Raw genomic sequence first — 14072 nt, forward strand, 5'->3', positions numbered from 1 at the left:
TCGAATGTAAGAGATCAGGCGGAACATATGGTCGTGAGACAGAAGAAAGAATTCAGGGTACACAAATGCAGTTTATTTTATTGTAATATTGGATAGTGCAATTCTAAACTTGAGAGAAGAAAAACAGAATCAAGAATAAAGTTAGTGCAAGCACACTCAACACATTGCAGAGATTTGACATTGGGACAGTGTCCATGGTAACATGATAATTGATAAATTCTCTACTTGCTAAACAACTTGTTGGAGGGTGATATACAATATTTCTGTAAAAACATTAATCTTATCATTTCACTAATACATTCAAAACTTTGTACAACTGCATATCTGTTTCATTTATATATATGTATCAATACTAACTAGTAACAGAGATGACGTTCTCCATTAGCATAACTTCCCCCTTGTGCTTTACCAATTGCCTCTTAGCGAAGGACCCCGTCTCTATCCCCGTCACCCAGAGATGATCCAAGGACAGCAAATGCCAGCAAGGCTGTCTACTCTCTCCACATCATCTTACTCATAAAATGAATCCGGATTAATGTTCAGATCAGCTAAGTGGTCCTGACAGGTGGAGGAACAGACACAAGCAACAGTGGGGCGAGTTGCTGAGCGAAGCTTTTGTCTGTACTCATTAACAGGTAGAGTAAGAAGGTGATGAAGGGGTAGCAAGGGCAGGAGGAGGAAAAGAAGAAGAAGATGCATTATTTTCCTGATTTTAATCTCACTCGATGTACCTGGCAGTTCCGTTAAGATCTTCTGTGCGAACCCACTTACCCTCTGATGACAAGTTTTTAATCTCAAATTTGTTACCGTTACGAGATGTCACGTAGTGTGGGCCTTTAAATGTAATCTAATTTAGATTTACATGTATATGAATAAGTAAAGACTAAGTCCCCAGAGTTAATGTTGATAGGTGATGCAGAGTTATGCTGGTTTTATCCGCCTCTGTTTAGAGTGCAACTCTCATGTGTGGGGAGGCTCCCCACATACAGCTCATCTCAATAGAGTGGAGTCAAAGGCTTTTCGTCTCGTTAACTCTCCTCCTCTTACTGGCTCCCTTCAACCTCTGTCTCTTCGCCGCAATGTTGCATCTTTATCTCTCTTCTATCGCTCCTCTGAACTGTCTGCTTGCATCCCTCCACCTCTACGACGGGCGCGTAGCACCCGTCTAGTAGCAAACTCTCATCCCTTTTCTGTCCAACTCTTTAATGCAAGAGTTAACCGTTACTCCCAGTCCTTCATTTATGCAACAGGTCAGCTCTGGAAGTGTCTCCTTCTGTCTGTATTTCCTGCTAGCTATGATCTCCAGTCTTTCAAATGCAGTGTGTCCAGGCATCTCGAAATGATCGGATCTTGAATTTGGCTCTCTCTTGTATTTTGTTTTTCTCTTGGAAGGAACAGTATTGCGGGCTCGCGGCCTTTGATTCCTTCTTCCTAGCATTAAAAAAAATAAAAAACTCTTTAGATAAAGTCAGATACCGGAGTATTTTCTGGAAGTCTGTCAGTTTCACGTTCTCATAATCATCCAAGTTAAAGAGTGGACTAGGTTTTGATAACAGCACTGAATAGGGCAAATTTTTATCGAATCCATATAAGACAAAGAATGGAGTTTCGCCAATGGGTTTATTGGTGGAGCTATTGACTGAGGCGGCAACTTGGGGTATCCACTCATCCCAAAGATTCTTTGAGAACCTAAGTACCTCAAGCACTCCAGCACCTTACGATTTTACCTTTCGACAAGGCTATTGTAAGCGAGATTGTTGGCTATGACATTACATTTAGTGATGTTATACTGCGTACATATCTGAACATGCAGACTATTGTTGACCTCCGAGATATTGTTAGTAAGAATAGTGGATGACGTAGTGAATGGACAAATATCATGGTCAATGAAGACACGTGCAACACTTTTAGCAGTCTAGTCTTGGAGAGCTAAGAGAACACAATAACGTGAGAAAGGATCGACCGCCACAAACATATACTCTGCACCAGACTCCATATGAGGCAGTTTAAGGAGGTCAGTAGAAACAGTTTTCCACGGAAGTGATGGAAGAGTGGAGCAGGTAATCCAGTCGACTTTTTATGACAAGTACAGGGAACACAGGAATCTCAGTGAACACTGATGACCTTACTCATAGTAGAACAATAAAATGAAAGACGTGCTTGTCACAGACACCGATCTTTTCCCGGATTGAATGCATGAGGTGTGTTGTGGATGATGTGGGGTACTGCAGGGATTAAATCAGTGGGAACAAGTTGACGTACCTTTCTATTATGAATGCCCCTAACTGTAAGGGATGCCTTCCTATACAAGGTATGTCTAAAATGAGATCATCTACTGACAAAGATCAAAGCATCTCCTGACTCCAGGATATCTGTCCACTGAATGAACAACATCTGGAGTTAGAGGGATGTAAGGAACTTCAGTTGGTTGATAAGGTGAGACTGCCGCGGCTACTTTACGTGAAAGAGCATTTGCAACTTCATTAGATTTTCCAGGCACGTACTTAGAGACTGGGATGAAGTTTTGGATAATAACTGACCATCGTACTAGACGTCCGGTAAATTTTTTCTTTTGAATAACTCACAAAGTGGGAGATTATCTGTTTGGATATGCACTCTATATCCGCAGATTATGTCTCTGAAATGTGTGAGAGGCCAAGCAACTGCTAAATCCTCTCAATCATGAACAATGTAGTTATGTTCAGTGACACTGAGGGTATGACTAGCATGTGCTATTACACGTTTCCTCTTTGCATGATCAGCTTGCATCAATACTGCGCCTAGGTCTACCCCTGATGTGTCTTTACAAAGAAGGAAAGTTTTCTTATAATCAGGGAATGCTAGGACTGGGGCATCACTAAGTGCTGTCTTCAGTGTTTCAGAGGCATGGGAATGGTCATTAGTCCAAACAAAAGTTTCATTTTTCTCAAGTAATTTTGTAAGAGGGGTGGCGATCTGTGCATTATTTTGAATAATTCGCAGACATTAGCCACTCAGTCCAAGGAAACACTTTACGTCGGTAGGTTCTGGGAGGTTAGAAACTGCCTTTCTCATCTGAGGTATGGATTCCCTCAGCATCAACCACACATCCAAGAAATTTGATTCTCTTACAAAGGAAGTTGCATTTACTGAGCTAAACTTTTAGACCTGCCAATTGCAGGCGAACAAGAACTTACTGTAATTTGGCCAAATGTTCTGGAATTGATTTACTCACTCAGTGACGTCATCTAGATAAGCAAAAAGAGAATGACCAATTATACCACTGAATAAAGAATGGATAAGCCTCGTGAACACTTGTGGAGCATTTCTAAGACCAAAGAGAAGCCTTTTAAAATGATTGTGGCCAGAAGAGGTACTGAATGCAGTTATAGGGCGAGACGACTCCCATTTCTACTTGCCAGTAGCCACTAAGTACGGCAGGGGAAGTGAAAACAATGTTAATCTCGCCAAGTGATGCCAGTAAATCTGTTTAGACTGGTAATGGGAATTGATCGGGTACAGGGACAGAGTTTACTGTACTTTAGTTAACTACGGGTCCAAACTCACCTCCTTTCTTGGGGACTTGGAAATGCGGACTATTCCACGACCTGACGGAGTATTCAGCAATGTCCTGATTACTATCTCGTCAGTTTCTTTTCGTCAGCTATGGTATAATTTGTATGCTGGGACATAAATTGGTTGAGTACTGAGAATCAGTTCAGTATTGTGTTTTACCAAACTGGTCTTCCTCATTTGTTCGCCAGGTAAACTCACATCTCTATAGGTCTGTAAAAGATTAATTAATGGTTCTGTACACTGAGGAAAGTCGCCCGGCTTTACTTGAAAGGTGAGATCAGCCGAAGGAGCCGTAGCAGAATCCGAAAAGTTTTCAGTGGTATATAGTGTACACCAGGTATATTATCATGATCATCATCATTCTTAGCAGTTACAGAGAATGGTATATCTTGGCACACCTTTACGGGCGATGGGTACACCAGGAAACTGCCAGTCTTTGTACCGCTTTTAAGCTTTAGTGGATCACTGGTGACATTTAGTAGGTAAAGATAACACAAATTATTCTCCAACACGGGAGACAAGACTAACTCATATGTTAAGCCATTCACACACGTCTAAAGTAAGATTAATGCATCTCTCCTTTCTCACCTACAGTAAGGGCAGAGACTTTCGTGAATTCGTGCGGCAACAAAACTATACACCATTTTGTCACTACTCGTTTCATCTCCGCCCGTTGCACTATGTCATTTAGACTCTTTGAGATAGTTAAATGTGACGTAGATGGGTCAGCCTCTGTCACTGTTAGAGGGGGTGTCATGAAATACTGGTACCAAATTATCATCATAACTCCCTACTGGTGGCTGTGGAGTAAGAATTGCTGTAGACTGTGTCACCGAATTTGCCTGGGAAAGGACAGGGTATGGGCAATTCATGCCTGATACAAAAGGTCCTTTAACTGTAATACTACCTAAGCAGGTATCAGTTCAATAGAATGTTGAGCCATGGTGTCACTACCAGTCAAAACATCTGCAGGATACCTTTGTTTGTGACATAAAACGCGGCTGTGAAAGGTTTTATCAATTCATCGAGTTGTATTTCAAGAGTTACCTTGCCCTTGACATAAAATTCTGAGCCATCAACACCACAGAGGTGAATTTCAGGCTGCTCAAGGATCCAAACCCGTTTGATCTTTGTTTTAATACTGTCTAGGGTGGACTGACATATGGAGTTCACCACAGACCCAGTGACCATAAGAAATGATGTAGAGACTTCTTCACAGTTACGTAAGATAACTACATCTAGGTGAGTCAGGGGACCAATCTGGAGTATGGAGAGCTCAGACTTTTGTATCTTTATGGAGGATTCTGTTGGTTAGGCGTGGTGGGGGGGGGGGTGTCCCGACTGTATATTGGCAAGGGCACGACATTCGCTGATGAAATGATGATAGCTTATGTGATAAGTACAGTGCTTATTCCTGAAGGATCGTGAAGGTGATCTACTATCAAGCCTGTGTCCTCGTTCATCTCCTGGTCTCCTGTAACAATGTGCTACATGGTGACCTGTTCGTTTGCATACCAAAAACTGTCTTAGTTCTGCTTGTAGATCTGGCACGGTCATGAGAGAAGCTGCTTTGCAACGCTTTTGCACGTGACATGACTGGTGAACGTGGTGTGACATTTTGTCTTTTGGGTGGACGTGAAATGTGTCCTTGACCTTGTGGCTGGAAGGGCGGTGTTGGGCTAGTAACTGGTTGAAATGTACGAGCTGTCTGAGTATGTATGATACCAAGTTTCTCTTCTATCTGTACAGCTAACATGGTTATGCCATCCTCAGGAGAAAACTGAATCTCTAATGCAACATCTAATTCATCCATGCCAAGATTATTTAGGTACCAGAGATAGCTAAAGAACGTTGCTACATTATTTAGTGTTAAAGCTGTTTTTTCAATACCATCAGTTTCTGCCCACGGACTGCTTCGCAATGCCTCGAAAATTTCCGTTCCTGTAGCTGCTGATGCCGCAGCTTCCTCTAGCAGCGTATTTTGTTCAGGAGAGATGACCTTGTCCTACCTCATCCTTTGCAACAATCTGTAGATGCACCTCAAACATCCTGCTTTCGTGTGGTTATAAAAAAAAAAAAATAAAAAAAAACTACAAATGTTACAGCATTCATCAAAGGAAGTAAACTACTCCAAGAATCTACATCTTATGAGAGATCCCACTCGGGAGTAACCAAAAGATAGGCGATTTTAGCACACTCCGTCGGAAGTCCATTATTTGTAACTGCAGAGTGGTCATCACTAATGAAATCATACACACTAACTGCAGGATTTAGTCCCGTGAATTTATGACGCGATGATCGTCTGGGTGGCAGGAGGGGTTGCAGGTTGTAAAGTCATATTTTGAAAAGTAGAAATAGTTGAAGGTAACTGAAATGTGTGATGTTCAGGGGATAGGATCTGAATGCAACTCAGCTGACTTAACTGTTTCTCGCGAATAAGTCTTTCCGTTTCTCAAACGAGTAAGACTGTTGTCTGAGTTTTCAATTTTGATCAGTTTTATTTCATCCCCGGATGTATGTGTATCATCTTCAGATAAACCATTCTTCCTAAAGGAAGGAAATGCAATTAAGAAATTAATTGGAGAGAACAAACATAGGTACAAATTATATTATGTAAGTGAATACAAGTGAAGATATTTTTCCAACTAAAATAAACCATTATGTAGAAGAACAGCGAACAAAGGAGAGTCTTCATTTATAGATACTTAATAATGAAGTGTTCATATGGATAAATATAGTAAAAGAAAATCTAGAGTGTGAAAAATAATCTGGGAAAGTTGTTTTAAGTACTATAATTTAGTCGTGTAAGAAAAGACAAAATAATGTATAAAGATTATTGGTCCGGAGATAATAGAAGAAACTTTTTACTGGATGGTTCAAACTCACCACCTATCTATGCAGCATATGGTGTTAAATATAGATGCTCTGCGTTGGGTATGGCGTGAGGTGATATTAATGGCTGGTGGAAGGTGAAGAGGGAGAGTTGCAGGTAACCGGGTCACTGGGGTTTTGATGATCAGCAGAATCGTGGTGGGAATGAAGAGCCAAGCAGGCTTAGTGACAGGCAGGCTTGGTGATAGGCAGGCTCTATGACAGACAGGCTCTATGACAGACAGGCTCGATGACAGACAGGCTTGATGGCAGACAGGCTCGATAACAGACGGGCTCGATGACAGACGGGCTCGATGACAACCAGGCTTGGCGATAGAAGGCAAACAGTCGGTGTACAGGCTATTGGTTTTGGCGGAAGGCAGTCTTGAGAGAGTCGTATGCTTAACCTTACCAAAATGTGGGATGTAGGCCCATAGATAGACCATCAGGATTTCAGGTTATTCTTAAAGACTCTGTATTACTATTGGATCCTTTGCTTTAATGGGAGAGGGTTGTCTTACACTCCAAGAGTATAGCAGATCTTTGTCTCTCGTAAAATCATTCAGGGAAAGGGTAAGAGAGTGTCCCTTGTGTGTTACCCAATGCCATGACTACGCTGTGTATACATGAAACAGTCTTCTCAGCAGATTTAGGAAGAGGCAGCAGCCACTGCCAATTCATGATATTCTGGCAGCGTCTGAGCCATAACAACTAAGCAACCAACATCCACTCACACAACAGTCCAGGTATGAGTTTTCTCATCTTTCCCGTTCTTTGTCTGGCTTATCTAAAGCTTAATTGTTGGCCTAATATGGTGACCAGGGCTTGTCACAATGCATTGAGTGTGGTGCACTGCAAAATTTTACAAGGTGATGGCATTTTTTAAATTTAAATCTTAATATTTTACATGGAATAATGGTTATTTTTCTTGGCTTTCCTTACTTGATCTTTATCCCGTTGGCTTGATTTTAAATTGCTTAATATTTTTACCCCTGCATCTTTACCTCGGCTTGTATTCTTGAGTATAATATTTATTAAAGCTAATATGGAGTGAATGGAGATTGACAAATTGACCAGAAGACTGTATGTGAATGCGATGGAGGAAGACAGGAGGAGGAGGAGACCGAGTATGAAGTGGAGGTGTGGACTGGAGATGTATATGAGAGTGGGGTGAAATGGAGGGAGGACACACTGATGGCAGATCACAGGGAGATGTGGATGCAATTTGTCAGTGGCCATCCCTTCTGGGATCAAGGCTGATGATAGAGAAACAGATATGCAGGTACTTAACTGTGTTTTGTTGCCAGTAGTCAGCACTGTAGTTCCCAGTACTGAAATCCATTCGTCATGATTTAAGCCCAGTTAAACACTTGATCAGTATCTCTCTGAATAATGTGTATTTGTAAGGGCGTACCGTATCCGCTTTGTTACCAGTTCTTGTTTCTTAAACAAAGTTTGAGGGCTTATAGTACAGACCTTTATCAATATTTTCTTTACATACATACATACATACATACATACATACATCATCTAAACCTGTGTTGCCCCATGAGGAGCATAGGAGCCCGGGACTAGGCAAGTTGGTCCTGACATTTAAGATGAAAGTGACCAGGCTCACTCATCCCTGGTTGCCATTACGCTAGCAATAAACGCAAACCACCCCTTGGATATGAACCGACGCAGGCTCAATCATTGAAAATTTTCTTTAAGCAAAAAATAATATATATCTGGGCATAATTTTTTTCCGTTAATTACAGCTCTTTGGTTTTGTCCAGTAAGCCAGTTACCGATCTGGCTGAGCACTTTGCAAATGAAACTATATACAGTATTTTATGCTTCTCAGGGAGTCTTCTGTGGGAATTTTCCAGCATCTTTTGAAAATAAAAGTAGATTATATTCACAGCTACTTATTAAGTAATGCCTCAGAAGAAATTCAGGATCTTAGATGGAACTGAGCAGCTAAATCTTTGATGACATTATCTAATATACTATAATCCTGGTCGTGTCTGAGTGCCTGTGAAACGCAGTCAAAACTGAAGAAAAGGATTTCGATGAGACTTGGCAGGATGGTTGCAGCTGGGTCACAGATCGGTTTGTTTCAGCATTCTAAATGTGTGTTCTGACCTCTGTCTGCTCCTCACAGGTTTTACAGCTATACGGCCCGATATGCCACTAAGCACTTGCCCCTGCGTCGACAACATAAATCACTGGTTTCGAGCGAAGCGAAGCTTGGTCCCAAAACGGATCCCATTTGATTAAGTCCTGAACGGCCCGACATGGCCGCGAAGTGCTTGTTGTTTTCTGTCATTGACTAACTGGCCTCAGGTAATAGTTTGCAGTAGTTTTGAATCTACGGATGATTAAGTAATTAAACTGTAATTACCTGGAAGTGATGCGGTACCCTTTTTAAATATTTTTATACTTTCATATACAGGAGTATACCTTTAAATACTTTTATATACAGGAGTATAGACATAAAACTGGTGTCTGTAGAAAGGGTGCTCAACATGCGGTAATTTATGGAGTTACCCAAATTTTGGTACAACCCGCTGGAAATTGAAAATCTCCAAAAGACATTAGTTCGAGTCTGTTCCGCTATCTTATTAGGTGGTGTGGAAAAGTAATACTAACTGCTTGTTGCCACACAAAGGTCACGAAAAAGAAGTTTTGAATTATTCTTCCCGTGTACAACGGATTCTTTGGTCGGCCTCTAGTTTAGCAGCCTCTGTTAGATTATGTGATTCTTTCTCAGAGAGCTAATAAGGTGCAAGCTATTTCTTTAATATGTAATCCTTTAACTTTTATTTCTGCTTAACACTTTTCTCTTTGTACCCACCCCATCTCACTACCTGTCTCCCTACCTGCCTCCCTTCTTACTTTCATACCTCCCTGCGTACCTCTCTACCTACCTACCTACCTGCCAATCAACCTGCCTACCTACCTAACTTTCCAACTCCCTGCTTGCCTACCTCCCTGGTTACTGACCTCCCTACCGTCCTCCTTGCCAGCCTCCCTACCTACGTGTCGTCCTGCCACTCTGCCTACCTACCTAGCTACCTACCTGGCCACATAATTATGTACCTCCCTACCAATCTCTCTGCCTGCCTCCACCACCTGATGAGGTAGCTACACAGGCATGAAATTGAAGATTTTTTTTTTGGGGGGGGGAGGGGAGTAGAGGGATTTTCCAGTTTCTAGTGTGTTCTATCAAAATTGTGATAAGGGCATTGATTGGTGGATTCTGAACCCCTTGTCCAGTGACACCGGTGTTATGCCTACAATATACTCCTGCAAATAACGACTTTGGGTCATTGTGACCTTGGAGGCCCTCTGAGCGTGTCGACCATTCCGACAAGTACACGCCGCCAGGTGGAGAGGACTCATGTGACACCTCAGTCCTCAAAAATCAGTACATAATTGCTGCCTCGAGAGCGCAAACGAACGAGCGGACAGAAAACTCTCATCCCACAAGGCCCTCAACTTCGTCCTAATAAGTGAGGGTGAGGATATGGGTGTGGGTGTGGGTGAGGGAGTTGGTAAGGGTGAGGGTGTGGGTATGAATATGTGAGAGAGTTGAAGTGGGAGTGTGGATGTGGGTATTAGGTGATGATAAGGTTGCTGCTTAGGATTATTTTCCACCATAATCGGTGACAGGATTTACACAGTCTAATGGAGTGGTTGCAAAACCTGAGATAAGAGCATAGCACATTGGGAAGCGTACAAAAAGAGCATACCTCCGCAAGTGCCAATAACATTTATGATTTTCTCTTGTAATTTCTCTTTGGTGGTAGATGGTGGCGACCATCATCCACTCACTTTATGTAGTACTGCCTACTTCTTCCTTAGCCTTTATCATTCTTTTTCTGTGCCTGTCTTCCTCTTTCTCCCATCTTTCCTGTAACTTTTTATTGCTTTTCTTTCCTTTACAGATGGCTTTACATTGAGTGACAAGCCAAATGGTTTCATGTAAGCCAGGAAACCATTTACATCGCTGGGTGGTAACCATATAACCAAACTATACGTGCTCCCTACGTATCAACAAGTGGGTTGGTGGAGGGTTAGTGCCCCTCCCCGTAAAACAAATAACTCGAAGTCAAATGGCCACCCCGTACGGGATTATGGCGTCTGGCAATAGATAGATAGATAGATAATTTGTCTTTCATACCATACAAATACTTTTACGGTCTCGCATAGTCATTTAATTTTACGGTCGTAGTTGGCCCAGTTACGCAAATCAGAGAGGGCATACCTCTACCAACACCAACAAAATGTAGGATTTATTCCGGAATCCTCATTCGGATCCTCCTCAAAGTCTAATAAATTCTTGTTTGTCCCACTGCGCACCAATCCACCAGATTTCATTGAAATCCGATAACAACTTTTTGAAATATCTAGTACAAAAACAGACACGACACGGGGTGAATACACAACCTCCGTCCAATTTCGTTGGTGGAGGTAACTTGTTACCGCACACAGGAAGGATCATACGAGATAATTTTTAAGGCCGTAGCAATGGCAATAAAGGGCTAGTATTTCTCAAGGCGAAGTCGAGGGCCTTGAGGGTTTGGGTCTGAAACAGATTTTTTTCGTTCATCAGTCTGTTTGTCTGCGCTCTGCAGACTGCCAGTATCGACCTATTATTCAAGGTCACAATGACCAAACTCTGTTTATCGCCATAGAGGAAACGTCTGTAGGAGTATAGCCATGAAATTTATATGTTGGCGAGGGCATTCACAGTGCAGTAAGTTAGGCTGTCATCAGATGTGACACAACCTTCTGGAAATTGGCAAATTATAAAATAGAATCAAGTATAAGCCTATATCTCTACCTCATTAGATAGTGGAAGTATGTATGGAGGTAGGTAGTATGGTAGGCACAAAGGTAGATACAGAGGTAGACAGGATATTAGGTAAGGAGGAAAACAGGCAGGGAGGTAGAGGTCAGAGAGAAAAGTAGGTAGTTCGGTAGGTAAGCAATGAGGTAGTTAGGGTGGTAGGCAGAGAGGTGGATAGTCAGTGAGGTGGATAGTCAGTGAGGTAGACAGGGAGGCAGATAGGCACAGAGGTACGTTGGAAAGTAAGTAGGTAGGTAGGTAGAGAGGGAGGTAAAGAGGTAGGTAGGTAAATGTGTAGGAAGAAAAGAAGGTCCGGTAGATAGGAAGGTAATTATGTAGGGCAGTAGGTAGGTAGAGAAAGACTATAAGAAGTCCAAGTTAATATTTTATATGCTTAGCAGTGTTGTCTAACCGGGGGTGAGTGTACCCCCCAGATGTGCATGGGTCCTCAGCAGGGGATGCATGAGCAGTTTTTAGTATGCAGTAGTATTTGATGCCGTGGTAGCATCTGATCATCTGTAATTTTATATGATTTTTTTACCTTCCACCTGACAAAGCCAGAAGAGGGTATTGTTATCACTGTGTCCATCCGTAAAGTTGGGCGGCTGGTCGAGCGTAGAGATTTCATTTCCAGAGCAAATTTCAGAAAGTATTAACCATAAAATAATGAAATTTCACATAGTTGTGTGTCTTATAGTGAACTGGTGCCTTTTGAGAGGTAGAATGCTATGTCTTAAGTAGTTTTCTTGAAAATAATGAAAATGTAAAAAGGCTTAGAGATCTCGTTTCTGGAGCAAAACTCAGGAAGTATTAACTATAGAGTTATTAAATTTTCACATAGTTATGTGTCTTGTAGTGAACTGATGCCTTTTGAGGGGTAGAATGCTGTGTGTTAAGTAGGCTTCTTTAAATAATGAAAAAAAAAAAAGGGGGGGGATTTTTTCTCATAGATTTCAATGCGCCCTGCCCAAATAATCTCAACCCGTAGATAGATTAGTACGTACATACACTCATTTTGAAGCACATCACTCAAGGTTTAGTACGTAATATCTCTGGGTAGTATAAAGTCCCATTTGGTCACGGGGGGGGGGAGGCTGGTCCATCCGGACAACTTGGTGCCTCAGGAATACGATAATGATATATTTGTACTCCAAGATTTTTTTTGTTTAGATTAAAAAAATATTTTCCATACCCCTAATTAAACAATCAACGGGTTAAGGGATCAGGTTATGTTTACCATGGATAAACTACTGAAACTCTCTAAGTTTTAACGCCTGTGTCATACAGAGAAAGGGGGGGGGGGTGAGGGTCGTTATGCGCTTGGGTGTCCAGGAAGATGGGGGTATGTGCTTGGTCAGGTGGAGGAAGAGGGGACAAAATGGAATGGAATGGAAGGAGGAGGGAAATGAGGAGAGGGAAGTGGAGAAGTGAGGAGACGAGTTGAAGGCAGACGAGAGGAGGCGATTAGAAGGGGGTGGGGGGAAAGGAGGCGATTGGAGAGGAAGGGAGAGGGGAAAAAGGAGGGAGAGAGAAAGCATGGTAAAGAATAGGGGAAGAGGAGAAGAGGAAAAGGAAGGGGGAGGGGATAGGAGGGAGAGTGAAAAGGAGAGAATGAAGAGAAGAGAAAGGGGAGAAAAGTGAAGGGTAGAGAAAGGGGAGGTGATGAGTAAAAAGAATAAATGCAGGGAGTAACAGATAGATATTTATGGAAACTTGTACATAGATAATAGGGCAGACAGGAAAATATAGATCAATGGATAATTGATGGATGACAAATTAAATGAGAGTTCAGTAAAGAGAGAGAGAGAGAGAGAGAGAGAGAGAGAGAGAGAGAGAGAGAGAGAGAGAGTTACAAGGAGTCACGGGGATAAGTTATCTCAAAAGTCTTCCGGTCCATACCGAGGAGATACATCGTATTTGCTTGGCAATGCATATTCAATTCGCACTCAGTCTAGTGTAAGTTCCTATCGATGTTTCATTTAAACTACTCTACTGTCGTGCTGTTAACAACATCCGTTGGGGGTCTGTTCCAGGTGGAGCAGATCTTGGACGTGAAAAAATTTGCACACATGTGCTGGCGTTAAATCTTTTCATTTTCAGCTTCTTACCATGGTTGGGTGTTGAGTTCGTGTTGAGACTGAACAATATTGTCTGCACAAGATAGTGAAACCCATTCTTTTTTTTTTTTTTTTTAACACTTCAGTAAACTGACCTCGTAGTCTACGAGTTTCTAATGAAAACAGTCCCAGAGCCTTCAGGTGATTCTGATAACTCAGTCTCCTGATGAATGATGTAAGTTTTGTGGCTCTGTCTTGAACCCTTTCAAATCGATCTGTCTTTCCTACTCGTAAGTGTAGGCGATCAGAACTGCGCAGTGTGCTCCAGAAGCGGCCGTATTAAGGAGTTCTGGAGTATAAGAACAATCTCCTTAGTCCAATAGCAAAACTGCCTCTGGATGTAGCCTAGCAACTTCTGAGCCTTTTTCTCTGCTTCGATGTACTGTTTCGAAAATTCTGAGTCACTGCTAATCAATATACCAAAGTCCTTTCCAAATCAGTCATCCTCAGAGGTCTCCCCAAAAGTGGGTAGTCTGACCCGGGAATTGTTCAGCCAGTATGCATCACCTTGCATTTCTCCGAATTAAATGGCATTTGCCATGTCTCAGACCATTCCCATAGCTGACAAATGTCTGCCTAGTGTTTATTAATGCCTTCAGGACTGCTCACCTTTGCTCCAAGTTTGATGTCATGTGCACTTGGGGTCACACTTTACAGGCCAACATCTACGTCATTGATGTATATGATGAACAGGG

This window comes from Coenobita brevimanus, chromosome 13, assembly GCF_032717465.1.
Source record: "Coenobita brevimanus isolate Jiangsu-jjx chromosome 13, ASM3271746v2, whole genome shotgun sequence".
Lineage (NCBI taxonomy): Eukaryota > Metazoa > Arthropoda > Malacostraca > Decapoda > Coenobitidae > Coenobita > Coenobita brevimanus.